Raw genomic sequence first — 6125 nt, forward strand, 5'->3', positions numbered from 1 at the left:
AATTGTAAGCATAATGTGAAGTGTGGTATTGTGGCATCTCAACAGTGATCTTCAAATAATTCTCTCACACATTTGGATATGACACAATTTTTCCAATTTTAAACTACAGTCTGTAGATTTATTTTATTATTTTTGGATTCATCTTTTCAGTGTTTCATTGTAGTGTTTTAGAGAAGGTTTTATACTTAAAATAACTTGTTTACTCAAAAGCCTCGATAAGTCTTTACATTACCAAAAGTTGCAATAAATTTCAAAATGCACTGGACTTGCAAAATTTGCAAATTTGAAACACCAAGAAGGAATCAGCTCTTAAAGCATTACAGGCTTAGACATAGCCATGGTGAACTATTTATGCCTTGTCATTTAAAACATGGAATAGCTTGCGAACCCATTTATCAAGGAGGTAGGAGGTATATTCCACCACGAGTAAAATTCAAAAGCTAAATTCTGTTTTGGTTTTTTGTTTTGTTTTTTATATAGGTACCTCAATGTCTCATCCTGCTAAACTTCGGATCATACTCAAAGAGCATAACATTCGAAAACTGGACTTACCACATGGAATCCCTGGAACAGTGGAAGAACTTGAATCTATTGTGAAAGAGACTTTTGAGGTTGATGGGAAGTTTACTTTGCACTATAAGGATGCTGACTTTGGAGAAGAATATTTTTCTCTGACATCAACAGGTGATATCAAGGACAAGGACACACTTAAGGTGGTTCAGATTATTGAACCTCCCACAATTACTCTGACATTTAGTGATGTAGACAGTTCCTTCAAATCTGCATCAGAGACCTTGGTCAATGCTTCAGCAATTTCAGAGACATCAGTCTCAGAGACATCAAGTGTGTCCTGTGGCACCAGTTGCTCATCTGGATCTCAGGATACAGTCATTCTTTCCTCACCTGAACATTTGAGTCGGCGTTTACAGCGCTGGCCTACCAATTTTTCTGTTCCTCGCTTTGCTTATGACACAGAGCTTTTACTTGCTTCAGGAAATGAAACTTTCAAAAAGGATGGAACTAAACTTAACTTTACTCCACTTCTTCCAGACATCCTTGAGAAACTGGCTGAAACGATCTTTCAGTATGTTGCCTACCCAACATCTGCACAATTAGCAGATGTAGCTGAAGCACTTGTTCAACAACATCCTTGCCTTAAAGAACCGGGATCCTATAATGGATGCTATGGATGGCAACAAAGACTGAAATATAAAATGGGCAATTACAGAAGTAAACTCAGAGGGCTTGGGTGCCCTGAGCTGGATGTGAACTCTCTCAAAAGAAAGCAAGCACATAAGAAGACACCTTCAAAGAATCTCAAAAAGCCAAGAAAGGCTGAGGTGAACTATTTGCCACCTCAACCACAAGGAGAAACAGAGGAAAGCTTGGAAAAGGAAAGATTGGAACTTCTTGATGAAGTGAAGAAGAGGAACAACTATCGGATCATCAGTGAAAAAATGGCCAAAACATTCTCGAATCGCAGACAGGAAGTTGTTAATCTGGCACCACCTGTGAATGACTTCAGAAGTAGATGGCCTGCGCTTTTTGATGCAGTACAGGTGATTTTATTAAATAATTTATAGGATAACTTATAATTGTGACATTGTGCATTAAATTAACACATTGTGCTTTTAATTGTCTTTTTTTTTTAAATTTTACAGATAAATGATGAATTCCAAAGGATCACCACTGTTAACTTGGAAACAACATTCATGGCAAAACTGGACCAGTATTCCACAAGAATAATGTCCCTGGTCTCTTCAAAAGGCGGTGCTGCAAAAATTAAGATTTAGCGCATCAGGAACATGTTGCAAGAGGTAAAAAAAAAGAAGCTGAATATAATTGATAATCTTACACACCTTAAAAGTTAATTATCTAATTCATTATCTCAGGAGCATTGTTGGCTATCTTTTACTGAAGAGTGAAAAAATGAACATCAGAGGTGGACAGAGTAAAAATTTGCTAAAGAAAACATCACTCAAAATATATTTGTCTGTTTTCTTTGTTGTAAGAGTCAAGGATATAGTGATGTATTTGTAACTTGGTAACTCAGATTGAAGAGAAAAAGTAAAACTCAGATGCATAAGTATTTTGCACCTCATAAGTGAGATGAAAAGACATTAATGTAACTTTTGGTCACATAATTGCAAACTGGGGTGGGTAAATTTAAATAGGTACTTTCCATGTCACATGTAACTTGACAATACATTAAGGTAAGTATGGGTCATATTACAAATAATGTGAGGAGAAAAAACTGAAGTAATAATTTGGAGTGTTACAAGTATCTTCATCAACTGCACAATAAACGTTTATGAGGAAGACAAGTTACACAAATACATTAAAGAGGGTAGATAGGAGCTTTTAATGTTGTAATCACATCATTACAAGACTTGTCCACAGGTGGCTTTTTCCAGTTCTGCATCACATATCTCACATATAACTATTATAGTTGAATCCATAGAACTCAACAAAAACTGTTTGAAATAGTCTCCAAATCTAGGTTATATTTACTTTCACTCACCTTATCCTACTGCTAGCAAAGGGTGCATTGAAAGCAGGGCAGTATGTAACAGATTAAATTCACGTTATAAAAATTAAATTGTTTATTTGTTAAAGACAAAAATGAAATCAATAATTAGCAAAACGCTAGTCCTATAAATGTAATATGTTTGACTTTTCACCTAGTAAACTTTTTTTTATTCTCCAGAGTTCGGTGGAAACAAGAAGAGAGGTCGCAATCCGTTGCCTGATGGTGTATCTGAAAGAGAAAGAAGAGGATCTCTTCAGAGAACAGCTGGTAGGTAAATATCACATTGTTTTGTGTTATGTTTTTAAATGGCACATAAAATACTGACATGTTTCTTTTTAACCTACTTGCCAGGATGGTGAAGAACAGTTCCCAGAAGAAGTGGTAAAGATCGTAGTCACCAGACGTGCAGCAGTGTCTCCTCCAGCCGTCGCTAAAATTGTGATTGAAGGAACAGCTGTCCTGGAAGACCTTGATGTGCCCAGAGCATGTGCCTTAATGATGGGACTTATATACGCTCTCAATCTGAGCTACCCCAAACAAGTAAAGAACACTCTAGAGGTATTCCAGAAGGTGTTTCTGGAACTTGATGGGCTTAAAGCCAGCCCACGGGTAATGTCTCTTAAGTACAAACTTCTGTCATAAAACAAATGTAATTTAGGCTGCAATATTCAGATGTGCTGATGCTTGTGTTTTTTATGCAGTCTTAGACAAGTGTAGTTTTGAGAGTTCATAATGCGTATAACCTTACCTTTGGATTGTTGTGTTGTTAAATATTAAAATGTTTTGTAGTTTTCTTGATTCTGTGATATTTACCAAGTTGATAGGTTAAAGTTAATGTTTAATAATAAGCAGATTTGCAAAAACAAATTGCCTTACGTTGCGATGTTTGTTTTCTGAGATATTTTAGAAGGGTGTGATTTAAAATTATTGTTATTTGGAAGATTTTATAAATATATATTTGCTGCTTTATTTAATATACCTTTACAAATCTTTATAGTGGTTCTCAAAGTCGGTTATCAGGCCCCACTGCTCTACTTGTTTCTATTAATAACTAAACACTGTTGATTGGCTGGTGTGTTCAGTTAATCAGAAGTTGTAGATACCATTGTGGAGTAAGAAAAACGAAGTAAATTGGTATGTTTTAGCTTCTGATTCAACCTTGTCCAGGTAATAAACATGTTACATTTACTTTTGTTGCTGAGGTTGTTTGTGGAGGAATTGTACTGAAATACATTGTTTTTGCCCACTCATTTATAATTAAAGGGCTGCTGTAATGTTTGATTTATGTTGTATGACACAGAAGTGTATTTCTTCGAAAATGTTATGCAATAAACTGTTTCATCAGTTGGAATAATTTAAATGGCTATGTTTGCATGGATAATTGTGAGTAGGATATATGTAAAAAAGTAAGTTAGATTAACTCAACTAATGTAATTTGTCAACTCAATATTACCAAGAATTCTTTTTTTTTTTTTTTTTTTTTAATAAATAGGACAGGGGGAATGAATGAGAGAAAGAGGGGGAGAGAAAGAAAGAAAACCAAAGGGGAGAAGAGACGGTGAGAAGGGGGGGGAAGAGAGAGAAGAAAAAAAAGAACTCCTGGATCACCTGTATGGAGAAAAAAAAAAACAAACAAAAAAAACAAACAGAGGAGACAGCAAACAACAAAGAGCAACATAATAATAGAGAAAACAAAGCACCATCACAATAAACTAGCTAGTCATAGATATCAATATTTACTAAATAATAAACGATATTGTGCAGCACGCAAGATAGACAGCGCACAGTGTGCTTTGAGGCAGCAGCCAAGAAAGCTTTAGTCCGCGTCTGTGAATACCCATGTGTGCATACCTGTGTGGATCAGCATGCTTGCATTCCAAAGGTTTCTCCATGTAATGATCTGCTAGGGAGTGTGGGGGGGCCACAGCCCCGTCCTCCAGGGTGTGAAGTGGGTATGGAGGAGATCAAAACTCCAGACATCCAGAGGCCCCCAGAACACAAGAGACCATGGAAGACCAACAGAGGGGCAGCCGCGCCACTGTCCCAGTAAGAGCTGAGGAGAGTCCCAGATGAGGGCTCGCCCAGCAGCCGCGGAGCAGAAGTCAGGGGGAGTTGCAGTGACGCGCCCGTGAGCTCCGCCGGCCCCCAGCTGTGCCTGAGTGACCGAGCCCCAGGCCGAGAGGCCGGGGGCACCCCACCTCCAAAGGGGCCCGAGCGAGCCCCAGGCCCCAGGCCCCGACAAGCGGCCGCCAAGGAGTGAGCCGGTGTGTACCCGGACGCCCACCCCCAGATACAAAGAACCACCAACACACCGACACCTGAGGGAGTCCGCCACCGGCAGGGGAAGTGGTGGTGGGTGGAGATAGGCCTCCAAACCTTGGAGGGCCTGAGGTGTCCCCAGAGAGGTGGCGTCTGATACCCAACCTGACATATAGACACAGACATACGGGCACACACAGACACAAACATCCATTCCCACCCTCATGCTCTCATATGCACTCACTCCACACTCAACCAACGTGGAGACAGACATAAAGAGACGCTGTACACACAATCACACTCCCCAAGCGTACTCTACAAACCGGGTCTAGGTACCCTTGCCCCTGGAGGGGGGAATTGCACCCAGACCCAGGTGGTGTTACCCTTTTCCCTGCGGTGGGGAGAGGCAGACCACCCCGACTCCGCAGCAGCAGGGAGGCCCCACACCCCAGACCGCAGTCGGACGGCCAACTCCTCCTACTAGCCCTCCCGCTCCAGCAGGCCGCAGAGAATGGGGGTGGGAGATATTACCAAGAATTCTAAATTAATATTAGGTTGCTTAAACTTAATTATGCTTTTAGAGGTCAAAGTAAATAATGTTGGTTTGTTGAACCAGTTGAGTTAGCCAAACCTAAAAATTTCTTGCTGGATTAACTTAATAATATGCAAAATTTGTAACTTAAAAAGCTGAGTGGAAATTGTTACCTCAATTTTTTTACGTTAAGCCAACAAAACATTTTTTAGAGTGTAGTGACAACTTCACAGATCAGTGGAAGAAGATTTAAAATTTACAATTTACACTTTCATTACAGGAAACTTTATTAAAACAGTTTAGCAAAATCAAATAATAATAATCAGATGACTTAAACTCTACTGATGTAACTAAGCTACTCTGAGTTTGTTCTTCTCTTTGGTGAGGAGAGGTCAGCCAGGCCTAAAGATGCTCTTATCCCCGAGTTCTGTGTTCATGATAATCCCCCAGCAGGAGAGCAGCTGGGCCTCCAGTGGAAGTGTGATGTCATCCAAATCCTACTGAATGAACCATCTAACACAGCAACAATGAGCAGATGAAGCCAAAAATCACACAATCAGTTGACAGGTTCACAGGTTGGACTGAGGTTCCCCCTCTAGTGTCTCTGCTGGAGTCTTCAACATGAACCTTAGATCCAACCTGCTGACCTGCTCCTCTCACAAAGGACTCATTTATCTTTGAATAACAATAAAAATTCTTTATTATTAGGAAACAGAAAAGTTCTGTTTCAGCACTCTGATCATATTTAATCACATAAAGCTGGACATTAAGACCTTTGAACCTCTGAGCTGTGATGTAGACGCA

The sequence above is a fragment of the Diplotaxodon limnothrissa genome, linkage group LG3, assembly GCF_057381915.1.
Source record: "Diplotaxodon limnothrissa isolate DT_005_m linkage group LG3, D_limnothrissa_male_GT1.1, whole genome shotgun sequence".
In the NCBI taxonomy this organism is placed as follows: domain Eukaryota; kingdom Metazoa; phylum Chordata; class Actinopteri; order Cichliformes; family Cichlidae; genus Diplotaxodon; species Diplotaxodon limnothrissa.